Source organism: Rhinatrema bivittatum, chromosome 4, assembly GCF_901001135.1.
Source record: "Rhinatrema bivittatum chromosome 4, aRhiBiv1.1, whole genome shotgun sequence".
NCBI lineage: Eukaryota > Metazoa > Chordata > Amphibia > Gymnophiona > Rhinatrematidae > Rhinatrema > Rhinatrema bivittatum.
This window is the reverse complement of record NC_042618.1, coordinates 377,303,424-377,317,339: the sequence shown is the minus strand read 5'-3', so window position 1 is coordinate 377,317,339 and position 13,916 is coordinate 377,303,424. Positions and strand designations below refer to the sequence as shown.

The 13,916-nt window shown below is 42.6% G+C and overlaps 1 protein-coding gene across 3 annotated transcripts in view; it reads right to left on the bottom strand.

Annotated features, from left to right (window-relative positions):
• Positions 1 to 13,916, bottom strand: part of CACNA2D3 (calcium voltage-gated channel auxiliary subunit alpha2delta 3) — a 1,571,161-nt gene that overhangs the window by 35,608 nt on the left and 1,521,637 nt on the right. The gene's annotated exons all lie outside the window — the stretch shown is intronic.

Here is a 13,916-nt window from a genome sequence, read left to right as displayed (position 1 = left end):
GTAGGGCTCAATATTGACATTATCTGGTTAAACTGAAGCTCTGCCCCTAGAATGCCCACCACCCTCCCTCTCTTTGTCCAGCTAAATTTCACCTGGGAAAATTACCCAGCTAAAATATAATCGTGAGAGGGGAAATGTTCAATTAAAGGTTTTTGTACAGGCAACTGAAAAGTTACCTGGACAGACCCCTTTGAATATGGAGTTCTCATTGTTCATGTCCTCTTTGCATCCAAGGGAAGGTGATTGCATGGATACTAGTCAGCTTACTAGTGGTGCTTATCGTGATGCTTGTTGATACTGTCTTGGGTTTCAAAAATATTCTGTGAAATTTTCAAAGTTTAACAAAATGTCAAAGTGCACTGTAAGATGAATGCAGGAAATATAAGGCTGAGATATTTTTACCTGCTTCCCTTACTTGTCTTCTGAAGCCGGGATCTATAAGTGGTCTCCAAAGCTTCTTTATTATTTTTCTATTTATTTATTTATTTATTTCTTTCTTTCTTTCTTTCTTTATTTATGGCTTTTCATCCTGTGCTACTCAGCATGATGTACCACATTGCATCAAATCACAGAACAAGAATCATAAAATCAATAATTATGACTTGGTAAAATAAGATATCCCTTGACTGGTCGAATTGATGGTACCACAGCCTTTAAAGATGCCAGTTTTCTCCAAGATCAGTATGACAACTGGAACTCTGTATGCTGAAGAATGAATCCTAGCTGATTCATCAATAGGGTTTACAAAAATTGGGAGGGTTACTACTTAGCAAAGCTCAGAGTCTGACTGAAGCTCCAAGCTGCATGCAGTGCCAGCTTCCTCCTGCCAACAGCACAATGGTTTGGTTACTGATGATGATTACTGCCAACAGCACAATGGTTTGGTTACTGATGATGGCAACACAGCAGATGCTGTGTTGCTATCATCAGATAGATGCTGGTGCTACAGGTAACTTGGAGAACTGGTCAGGTTCCATGCTTTCACAAATAATTAACTCTGATTTTATTAAATTCTACTAATCAGAGACCAAAATATCCAGACAATGATTATGGTCAAGAAGAAATGAGGGTAGTCATTGAGCTGTACTTGGTTATGGCAAAACATACATGGAGAGGAAAAAGTTCAAACACATTCACATGGTTAAAAAGTGATTTACACATGCTAATTAACTGCTTGAAATTTTTCCTCCATCAATATGGATAAAACCACATGCATTGTTTTGCAAAACATGCATGTTTAGGAGAGGCATTCCCAAGAGTATATTTGGACAGGATCAGAAAATAGTGTGCATAGACTGTATTTTTAAGTTTATGTGTGTTATTTTCCATACAAAATCTACTTCCACAGAAGATCATGGTTAATTTACCTTCAGTAGGTTTCAAAGTGAAAGTATGTGCATACTTTCTCTTTGAAAATTGGTGGAAATCCCACAGGTAAAAGCAGTCTGAAAATTACCCTCAAAAGGACAATGGGGTTCCTCACCCATTAATGGATTTAATCCTGCTGTCTCTCTCTGTCTTCTTTCCAATCTACTAACTCATCATTTTCCCCCTCCCCTTTAACTTTATACTACCATTGTAATGCAACTTTTGATTTACTTGTATTTTACCAACTTCATCCCTCGCATTAGCCTGCTCATTTTGCTTTGACAGCTGAAGGGAGTGCAACTATTAAAAGCTAGTCAGAAATGTTAAAGTTTGTCCAATAAAAAGCTATCACTTGCAACCTTTTGTTGACTTTTTGTAGTTTCAGCCTGGCAACTTCCCTTTGCTCTTATGGGTTTCCATCTCAATAGGAATTATTGGGTTTTGGCTCTGTGAGCCTTCATTTGTAACTATCCTAGTTTTTTTTTTTTCCTGTCTTTTAACTCCCACCTAGCCCAGCTATTGCAGTGATGGCCCTTTCAAGAGCCCTGTACGCATGCAGGCACCTAATTCTGGCCTCCAGTTGTCATTATTCAGCAGTGATTAAGATTCCCTCCCCCTTCAGCTAAGAAAACAGACCCAGATTCTCTACAGCACTGCCACTAGGCCAGACCATCTGACATTTCTATGTATATGATTAGAAGTAACCTTAGTCACAGAAAGATGCAATCACTGTTATTTAGAAGTGGACTGTAATTTAAAAACAGAAAAAAAGTTTAGGTCCATCTAAACTGCAATAAGTAAAATTCTGAAGTGTACAAAAACAGAATAACAGATATTCTGGAAACAAATGGCATTACCTCAGAATTTTTTCTTTTTGCGGGATTTATTGGGGAACCGTAAAAGACTATAGTACCTCCATTATCTAATTCTTATCCACAACTGCCAAATAAAGTGAGTCACATTGCATTTCCCAGTCTTAATCCATGTTTTCCCCTATGCAGCTTTTCAGAATATGATAAGTGTAATTGATGGCCACAGAAATGGTTTGAAACCACTGGCATTGGTTTATTCTAAAAATGTCTCCTACTTTGCTTTTCTAGCAATGGAACTTATTTTTAGAATAGCTATAATTAATTATTAGTTAAATGCAACACTGTAGAAGCAATTATAAGCCATAGCATACAATACAGTTAAATCTGATTTTTTGGTATGTTGTATTTTAATGGCTTCTCTGTCACATTGGAACAGGAACAGATGTGGAACCAGTTTCCACTTCATGGTGGTGGTCTTGGCAAGCCACAAGCAATATTTGATATACAGAAAAATACTAAAAAGTGAACGGCCTTAGTCACAAGGAGAAATTGAGCATTGCAAAAGGAATTTCTATCCTAAATATACAAAAGGTCTTCAGAAAGGACTCTGTCATGCTCTGAATTTATAGATTAAATATACACTATATCATGCTTTGATCTTAAAGGTCCACTGTATCTACTAGCTTTTTAAAACTTTTTCACTCTAAACAAATGACAGAATTAAGAGGTAGGGGATACAGAATTTTGTTGCATTTGCAAGCAAGCAAACTTAGATATTTAGACACTGACGAATGACTATGGGGCAGCCTTCTGCAGACTAGAGGCCTAATATCCAGATGGAAAAGAAAAATATATACATGAAAATAAACTAAGCCTCTTATGTGTATTGGTATTTAATATACTATTAAGAGCTGTTGAACCATGTAATGCAGAGAGAGCCTTTTTATAAACTATAAATGAATATGTGCTTTAAAGAATGACTACCATAGATTTTGTTTTTTAAAAGTACTGCTGGAGATGAACACTGTAATCAGCTCAGGAGGCTATGATTTTGGAAACAGCGTCTGTTTTAAAAGTCAGTCCTTCTTTATATTTTTTTTCTTAATATAGTCCTGCAGTTGTGTTTCCCAGCCCAGCTCTATTCCTGTAGTGATGTCAGTGCTGTTTCATTTACAGACCTGTGTTCTTACAGTGATGTTAGATTCTGCTTTCACTAGTGTTATAACATTGAAAAAGGATTCTTAGCATGTATGGCTCCAAATCCACAAGTGCTATGGTGTCAGGACAACAGGTGGTGTGTCTTGAACCAGACATCCCAGGGAACGAAGACTTAATGCCCTACCTCCTGTGCCACCAGAGACCATTAATAAGTTCAGCCTTATACAAATTTAAAAAACCCACCAATACCAGGATCAGTGACTCCAGCCTCTAAGGAACTGGATTAGCTCTCCAACTTTGCAACGGGATTGCTGGGTAAAAAGAAGTGTTCCCCGCAACTTGAAGGCTACCTCAAGAATATAAATCAAACATAAGAAGCAAACCTTTTTCAAAGGAAAGAATGTTCTTGAACCAGCAGTCATGGTATGAAGCTCCAGGGGGGTTAGACTCAGGAGACATCTGAAAAAAAATGTCTTCACTGAAAGGGTGGTAAATGTATGGAATGGATTCCCAGTGGAGAAATGAGTGGCAAAAATGGTAAGAGAATGCAAGAATGCATGGGATAAGCATTGAGGATTTTCATAGTGGCAAAGTAGTGAAGGGGCAGCTGGGAATCTCTTGGGTCTAGGGCATTCCTCCAAGAGTGAGGTAAGGTATATTGGGTGAGTCTAATGATCCTTGTTTGGTATCATGTTCACTGGACAGGGTTGGGAGGCTGAAGTATTACAAATAACACTCCCTTTGGATCCAGGACAAATAAATGATTCAGAGATCATGAAAATGAGAAGGTGTTGAGACACTATTACTAATCATTTTAAAAACCACACTATATAGCTACATAAGGGTTAGGGAGCCCAACTTTCAAATCTATCCAGGGTCCAGCATTTGCATGTGTAAGTGGACATACATCGATTAATGTTAGCATTTTATAAACTGTGTGGCAGGAGCTGCATACTTAATAAAATACCACAGAGTTTATATTCAAAAGCTAGCCAGTTATCTAACAGGGTCATTCATTAAAATGTGTAATGGTGTTAACACCCGCGATAACGGCATAATTCACGTGATAATTGTGGTACAGCATGGCGCAAATGCAAATTTTTGAAAGAGGTGGGATTAATGAAAATGAGGGGTGCTATTGCATGTTTTTAACACCAGAAATAACTATACCGTTTTTCCTGGCTGTAATGCAATTTGTGATAATGAATTGCAAATTGCATTTCAGGGCATGCGAGAGAGAGAGCCTCTGGGGGGCTGTCATAGTATTCAACTATTTTTATCACTATAGGAGGACCAGCTAATAACTCGAGGTAGGTTTTGGTGGTGGTTTAGGGTTTTGGGGCCAGTTTGACACGCAGAGTGAGACGTACGAACAGAACAGTTAAATCTTCTCGGTGAAGATTTAACATCATTTGGAGTGAGGAAAGTCTCACAAAAATGAGATTTCTACACTGTTCTCTCGCTCTAGCTTGATAGTACCCTGTTATAGAGTCCATCAAGCTAGAGTGAGAGAACATTGCAGAAATCTCATCTTTGTGAGACTTTCCACACTCCAAATGACATCACATGGTAAGGGCAAATGGTCGCCGGCACCATTTTGATCACTGGCAGCTGATGACCCGGGAGCGGGAGATCGCTCCCGGGCCCCCTGCTGGACCATCAGGGACTTTGGGCGAGTCTTGGGGGGAGGGGGGAGGAGGCTTTATATTTAATTAAATTTGACGAGTTTGGACAGGTTTTGGGGTGTTTTTTAAAAAGTGAAATTAACGGGAAAAAAATTCTGAACCAGAGTGGGCCAAAATGGAACACCCCCAGTCTGAAAATGTAATGGGCACAAAAAAGAAACTATGCATGCTAGTCCTCACCCGACCCGACGAGCCAGTAGTCGGGTTGGGTGAGGATAGATGGGTTGCTCGTCAGTTGGCAGCCCCTGGAACCCTAGGCCCCCCGCCTAATTTGCCTAGTGCTTCTGCTGGCCCTGGGCTATCTGGCATCTGAATATTGACTACACATATTTCTGCTCTAAAAGTGTGTGCATATGTTTCAGAATACATGTATATTTCCAATGCAAGAAAATGCATACTTTCTCTAGGCATCTTATAAATATGCGTGCATATATTTTATGTGCAATTTAATTGTGACACTGGGTAAATAAACACCTAGAATTATAGGAGGAGGCAGGCATTTTGAAAAGTATGCACAAGAACTTGGAATCACTAGTTCCCCAATACCCCCACCAGTTCACCCAATCCTTCCCCAGTTCACCTAGACCCTCTAACACTTTACCCTGACTCATCACCACTTCACCCACACTTCCCACCCAAGAACTGCAGACAAGTTGGATTTCACTTGTGCGAGTCAATTAGCAGGTGTAAAAATGTACAAATTCAGTAATGTATACATGTATTTCTCCTTACAAAATAAAAATTACCCAGCATTCTCCTGAATCCCATCTTAGATAATATTCGCTGGGGCAAAGGACTAATTGCAACTTATTGCAAAGCACACTGGTTCAGGGCACTATATAAAAAGGGCAAAGAATTATAATAGTCTAGCAAACAGCACATAAAACCTTGTTATGCTATTGTTTTCTCCTCTATAAGAGCCTTAGGAATAAGCTGTGCTATTTGTAAATTGTGTAAGCAAATCGCTTTGATGGCTTTTTGCACATCTTTGTTCTACTTTTGCCTAGATCTTAAGTCTGACCATTAACATTTAAAATAGGGATTAAGACATATTTGTAACATGGGTAGCCAAAACCACTTGGCCTATCCACATTCACCACTCCCCTCACAAGCTCATAAGAAAACACGAATAACATTTTGCGTAAATAAGACCACAGCTTTAGTGTGTAATAGATGACCTGTGCCATAACAAGGAAATCCTGTTCCTCCTACTTTGGAGGCCATGTGTCCCACCACCACCTCATCCCAGCAGGGGCAACATATACGTCCCACCCGAGTCTCAGACTCCTTCCAATGAGCCACTGCCATCAAATGTAGGCCCTCCCCTGCTACAACCCAGCAGGAAAGGCTCTTTGGGGAAATAGCCAGCAATGGCCATCCTCCGGCCCTATACCCAGCTCCCAGCATGTCATCGACATCCTCTTAAGCTTAGAATCACAAGATCAGCTCCCAGCTTAAGCAGTGTCGCGACACCAGCCAATAAAATTGGTTCAGGTCTCCTGTCTCCCCCTCAAGCTGCAACAAAACTACAGCTAGAAGATTCAGCGGACAACGTACCACAAGCAAAGGGAGGGAGGGAGGGATGCCTTATGCCAGATGGACCGGGAAAAAGGAAACAATTCCTCAAGCTGCCTTGCTTTAAAGCCAAAGCATTCAAACTTAATCCTCACCTCCCAGGGTCTGTCATCCAAACAGCGATGTCCTCTCATTTCCTAGCATAGCTCATTACCATGAGGCACACAACACTTCCCTCATTCTCCGTCCCTCTTCTACTCCATCCTCAGGTCTGCATGTTGTAGGGGCCAAGCTCAGTGCCATGTTAATTACAGCTGCTGAGACTGGGCTCAGCAGCCTCTCAAAAATACAAAATTGTTTCTTTTCCTACAGCTTTTCATTCTTCAGTATTACTTTAATATTTTGAATCACTGCTTCAATATGCACCATGCTAGAGAAATGCACTGCCATTAAATCATTATGATAAAACCATTGCCAAGAACAAACTTAGTAAAAAGAGATCTTTTCCAAAATCCATTATAAATCATCTCTAAATATAAATTCTGCAAAGATTGCCTGTTTATTAGGAAGGAAAAAAAAGGAAATATTCATAAGTGTATCAAATATGTGTTCACTGTTTAGTAGAACATGTCCTTTCATATTTACAGAGATCATCAAAATCAATATCCGTCATTAAAAACATTTACCAGAAACATATGGTTGTATATTTTTTATTTTACTAAAAGCCTTGAGGAAATGTATATGGCATTGGCTGTAAAAGTTGAAAATTCTGTGTATCATATATCAGTTAGGGGTGTGCATTCGTTTTCGCCGTATTGGCGATCCGCAACGTATATTGCACTATTCGTAGTATTCGTGGGGAAGCGAAACGTATCGCGATTCCCCATGAATACACGAATCTTCCCCGAATTATACGGCCACCTAAATAAAAATTTAAACAAACCCCCCACCCTCCTAACCCCCCCCCAAGACTTACCAAAACTCCCTGGTGGTCCAGCGGGGGGTCCGGGAACCATCCCCTGCACTCACACCCTCGGTGCCGGTTTCATCATGGCGCGGATAGCCTTTGTCACAGGGGCTACAGTGCCATTGGTCAGCCCCTGTCACTTGGCCATCGGCGCCATCTTGTGCTCCTACCATGTGACAGGGGCTGACCAATGGCACCGGTAGCCCCTGTGACAAAGACTATCGGCGCCATGATGAAACCGGCATCGAGGGTGTGAGTGCAGGGGATGGCTACCGGACCCCCCGCTGGACCACCAGGGAGTTTTGGTAAGTCTTGGGGGGGTCAGGAGGGTGGGGGGTTGTAGTTAATTTGAATTTTAGCTGGCGCACGAATAGAAATCGCCGTATTAACACATCGGGGCGCCATAAGGCCGAATGCAATGTATCTGCTCCTCGACGAATCCGAATCACGAATGCAACGTATGGCGTCCCTCTGCACATCCCTAATATCAGTCTGTATGGGATACACTTCAACCTTTTCAACAGCACCTGTTCTTTATACTGAGTGCTGACTTTTATGCATTCTTGAAAAGCACTAGAAAATCAAAGTTGGGGGTAAAGGGACTGCAATGATGTTTGCATGACACTAGGTTTCAGTAATCACTTTCCACTGATAAATTTTGAACTCTTGGGTTCCACACACATGCAGGATGGTGATTTTCTTAAAAAACATAACTAACTATAACTTAGAGCCTCATTTACGGGCCGATACAGTACAATGTGCTCCGACGGAGCGCACTGTTATCCTGCCATTGGTCGCGCGTTTTCCCATACCCCTTATTCAGTAAGGGGCGGAAAACGCGCGTTCAACCCGCCGAACCTAATAGCGCCCTCAACATGCAAATGCATGTTGATTGCCCTATTAGGTATTCGCGCGCGATTCAGTAAGTAAAATGTGCAGCCAAGCCGCACATTTTACTTTCAGAAATTAGCGCCTAACCAAAGGTAGGCGCTAATTTCTTCGGGCACCGGGAAAGTGCAGAGAAAAGCAGTAAAAACTGCTTTTCTGTGCACCCTCCGACTTAATATCATGGCGATATTAAGTCGGAGGTCCTGAAGGGTAAAAAGAAGGAAAAAAATTTTTTTGAAGTCGGCCAGCGGCTGTCGGGTCGAAAACCGGATGCTCAATTTTGCCGGCTTCCGGCTTCCGGTTTCCGAGCCCGTGGCTGTCAGCGGGCTTGAGAACCGACTCCGGCAAAAATGAGTGCTGGCTGTCAAACCTGCTGACAGCCGCCGCTCCGGGCCAAAAGGAGGCGCTAGGGACGCGCTAGTGTTCCTAGCGCCTCCTTTTGCCTGTTTCTACTGCCAGACCTAATTTAAATACTGTATTGCATGCACAGGTGAATGGCCTGTGTGCGTGCGCCGGGAGAGCAGGAGTTCGCCCACTCTCCCGCGGACTTTACTGAATCGGCCCATTACTAAGGCTTTCCTCCCAGTCTGCGTCTATGGGAAAAATGCTTTGTAAATGAGGCCCTAAGTAAGAAGGGCAGTTTGGGTTTTAGTTGTTGGGGGATGGGAGTTGGGCATAGGGATAGGGAATTGTGTCTCTGTCTCTCTCTATCTCTTCCCACAAAGCCTGTCATCATCGGTCTCTTTCGCTTTCTTTCAAGCCTGTCACCCTCTCTCTTTCTTTTCTCACCAGACTCTGGCTTACCTTATTGCTGCTGCCTTTCCTCCCCAGCTCTTCTCTTCCTCTGGACAATAGTGGTGCAGGCTTCCAGGGATCACAACTGTGCCGCCCTTCTCTTCACCACGTATAGCAGCAGTGCAGGCTCCTGGCAGGGTCACCGCATGCAGCTGCGGGTCAGGCTCCCTATAAGTTGCAATTGGTTTCGTTCTTCTTTTCGCCACATGCAGAGGAAGGGCTGTCTTCCAAGGCCACAATCTGTCCAGTGTTCACTTCTGGGTGTGAGGAGGAGCCGAAGTCATCAGTATACCACTCCTGATGTCACTAGATACCCATGTGTTCCACTCTTTTCTGGCAGATGATGTCTGGCAGGCAGCCAAAAAGGTTGTGGGTTGGTGACCCGGCACAAAATTACCACTGATGCAATGGCAAGGTTATCTTTCTAACCTGGTACCTTCCTGTTTTTCAATATGATCCTGCTTTGAAAAGGTTTTTTCTCAGGGACAGCCACAGTCATACAGGAACGATACTTCAAACAAAGCTGGATGTTTCATTCTTGGAAAGACATGGGTGAAGATCTTTACCATAAAAAGCAGATTATTCTGTCTGTGCAAATTATTTGAAAAAAATGCCTTTCTTCATCTAAAACTTTTGGCTCGTGTTCAGAGCAGCAAATAATAAAGAACCATCAAATTTTGCCTTATTTCCATAAGAATATATAAAACTGCTATTTAAGCCTGTTTCCCATTTTTCTTCTAGGCAAAGATATGAAACCCCTGTTCTCGAGGGTGGCAAACCAACCTGGTTTTTACCATAATATGCATATGAATCTTTTTCTTAGATGGGAAGGATAACTTTCAAATAGCCCACATAGTCTTAAGTCTGCAGGTCATTTTTACTCACAAACTTTAGCCCATTTAAGTGTTCAAATCTGCTTTGAAAATTTGTGATTATGCACAGAGCCAGTACTGAAAAACATGCTCTGGAGCAGGTGTAACTTTGCGCATGTATAATTATGCAGATAAATTATGTCCTTGCCCTTACATTACCCCTCAGAATGCCTCTTTCTAGTGTGCTTATAAGTATGCATAAAATCATTTTTTACGAATACTTTTACACGCACAACCCACGGTTATTATAAAACAAAGTTTTATAATGGCTTCAAAATTTTCCCCCTAAGTGTACATAAATATATTTACTGATTTTTCACCACATCCTAAAAACATATTTGCAACTAGAGATGTGAATCAGAACCGGATGGCTGGCACCATCTTTAAAAATGGTGCGGGCCATCCAGTGCTCCTACCATGTGACAGGGGCCAGCCAATGGCATGGATACCCTGTCACATGGTAAGGGCAAAGGGCCATCGGTGCCATTTTGATTAGTGGCAGCCGATGGCCCAGGAGCAGGAGATTGCTCCTGGGACCCCCCACTGGACCACCAGGTACCTGTAAAACGTTTTTGGGGGAGTCGGGAGGGTGGGGGAAGCTAAGGGATTAGTTTTAAAGGGTCGGGGTGGGTTTAGGGGTTATTTTTGTGTGCTGTTTTCCCCACCCTCCCCCAAAATGATGAGAACCCCCACGAACAATATCGTGGGGCTTTCCTATCATTTTGGGGGAGCCCCCGATTTCTGACGATTTTGAAAATATCGACGATATTTTCAATCGTCTGAAGCCCAAGTCACATCTCTATTTGCAACCCCCTTGGCCTGGATTTGCACATCCCTTTTCTAGATAGTACAAATAGAGGGGTGATAGATTAGGTGGATAACATTGTTGTCTTGGGAGGGAAAGGGTGAGTTGCAGAGGGAGGGTGTTGTTGAAATGCTGCTGCTGCTATTCCTACTGGATGTGCCTTGCCATAACTTGCTACCCAGGTGATGCAGACAGCCGCCGAGTTTTAGCAAGCCACGCACAATAGTGGGGAGTTCTAGATCTGCGACCAGAGGCTACTACCACTGAACTGTGGTATATGTGTCAGCAGAAGGTGAACAATTTTGATTTCTTAGAAATTTTGCACAAAATAAAAAATGTATTTTCACATATCACTACGTTTGAGGATATTGCTGGCAAAAACTTGTGGCCAGAACATTTTCAAAACTTGCCTCAAGTGCAAAATGGGAAAATGTCTTGAGAATGGTTGAGAAAAAGGTTTTCACATTTTTCTCTTATTTTAAAGGAGCTTATTGGTATCTGAGAAGTAAAAATTAGTCAACACCATTTTTGGACTCATGCATACCAGCACCACAGCAGAGGTGTAGCAAGGGTCTCTGGTGCCCGGGGGCTAATGCATTGGTGTAGCATGCCTGGCATCCCCCCAAAAATCCTCCTTATAGAAATGCATAAGGGCTTTACACTAATAGAAACCCCGGAAAAGAAATGAACATAAGAAGTTGCCATACTGGATCAAACTGAAGGTCCATCAAGCCCAGCATCCTGTTTCCAACAGTAGACAATCCAGGATATAAGTACCTGGCAAGTACCCAAACATTAAATAGATCCCATGCTACTAATGCCAGTAATAAGTAGTGGCTATTGTCTAAGTCAACCTTACTTTTAGCAATTTATGGACTTTTCCTCTCACACACATGCTCCCTCTTATACACACATGCTCTCACACACACAAATATGCTCTCACTCACATACACACAAGTTCCACTCTCTCATACATACACTCATGCACCCCAGAAAGGATCACATTCACACAGACACCCCAGACAGGTTCCCATTTATACACATACATACTCAAATCAGATTCTCATTCACACAGACACTCATACCCCAGACAGGTTCCCATTCATACACATACACACACACCAGTCAAGTTCCCAAGGACACATGCACACACATGCACACTCCCTGGTCAGGTTCCTATACATACAAACACACACACCTTGGTCAGGTTCCTACACACCTAAACACATCAGTCAGGTTCCCATGGACACTCACACACACACACACACACACTCACCCCTGTCAGACTTCCATTCACATCTACAAACCCATTCAGGCTCCCATTCATACCTACACCCCAGTCAGTTTCCCATTCTTTCTCTCTCACACACACACACACACACACACACACACACATACACACCCCAGTCAGGCTCTCATTCATTCACATTTACACACATACCATCGGGAGTAGATGGGAGAGCCTATTGTGCTGCTCTTCCTTGTGTGCCGAACTCTACGCTACTCAAATCTTGTGAGACTAGCCCTTCCTGTATGCTGATCTCATGCATACAGACAGCAGACTTAAGACTATGTGGGCTGTTTGATCGCAAGATTAGCATAGAGCACGTGCTAGCTGCAAGTGTTTTGGATATTACACACCGGCACAGAAAAGGAGGAGGAGAAGGGCATTCTCCTCGCGGGTCTCTTCTTTCGTCTCTTCTCAACTGCGGACCTCCTGTTCTTCTTGGCCACCAGTGGGGCGGAGTCCACTGGCAACCTCCTCAGCTGTGGATCTCCTCTTCTTCTTGGCCACCAGTGAGATGAGGTCCACTGGTGGCATTGTGGGCCTCATTTTCTTCTGCTGCTACTGCCCCACCCCCCACCGGGTGTACTGCCTTATGCACACCCAGTAGCACAGGGCCTGGCCACTTGCGATTTCATCCGGGCCTATTTCTGCAGCAGTGCCCAGAGTTTTTAGGACAGTTCCCAGCATTGAGAAAAAAGAAAGGCCCTTGGGAACTCCTTACAGCCCGGTTCCTGGGGTCTTATCCCCCATCCCCCCCCCCCGCCATTATGCCACTACAACACAGTGCATCCATGTCTGACTGGCCTTGATGGATGGGGATGCGAACCTGGATACCCCTTGCTGCAGCTCACAGAACATTCCGGAGTCATTCGGTTGGTCCAAGCTGTTTTACTTCAATATAGAAAAGTTTTATATGTTTCAAGAAGTAAATGAACTGCATATGATCAAGCAATGGGATATTGCTATTTCATGGGAAATTGAATTGCATATTTGTTTACACATTTTAAACAAGATTAAGTAGCTTGGCAAACATTTGGTGGGCAACAATTAAAACAATTTATGTAAGGGTTTAGCAAATTATTGCAATGTGAATATCTCAAAATTAAAGAGCTTACACACTGTTATATTTTAATGCCTACAAATGTAATTACCCACAATATATTGTGCTAATGCTTGCATGATGTGCATCTGTTTAATGATTTATGGTTCTATGTCTTATCACTACTGATGAGAAGGACATAACTTTTTAAAGACTGCAGCTATGTACCACAGCTCAGCTTGGCCAGAAATTGAACTACAAATTGCAGGCCATATTCAATGGTGATATTTATCATATTCACAAATGGGAGTAATTCTAGCAGTTTCAGCTTGTGTAAAGCAGGAAAATATAGATAAGTAGCAATGAGGACTTAGTAGGGTTATTTTGTGCAAAATGTATATGAGGCAACTGAGTCACCTTGATGCTACATCCCATGATAATCACACAAAAGAGATTAAAGTTAGCTGAAAAATCACAGTGTAACACCTAGATTCATCAAGCTGTGATGTGTTTTCACTGGAGGCATTCCACTATCACAGGGGGGGGGGGTGTCACCATAATAGTGTGGCCCTCCCCCAAACACATGTCACAGTTGTATGGTGCGTTCTTGTCTGTTGTGGCCAAACACCGCGACACAAAAGAATGCGGAGAGCAGCCCTTTAGTGCAAAGGTGGCCTCAACCTCATGGGACCGCAATCATCTGCTGCTGACCCCCCCCCAAAAA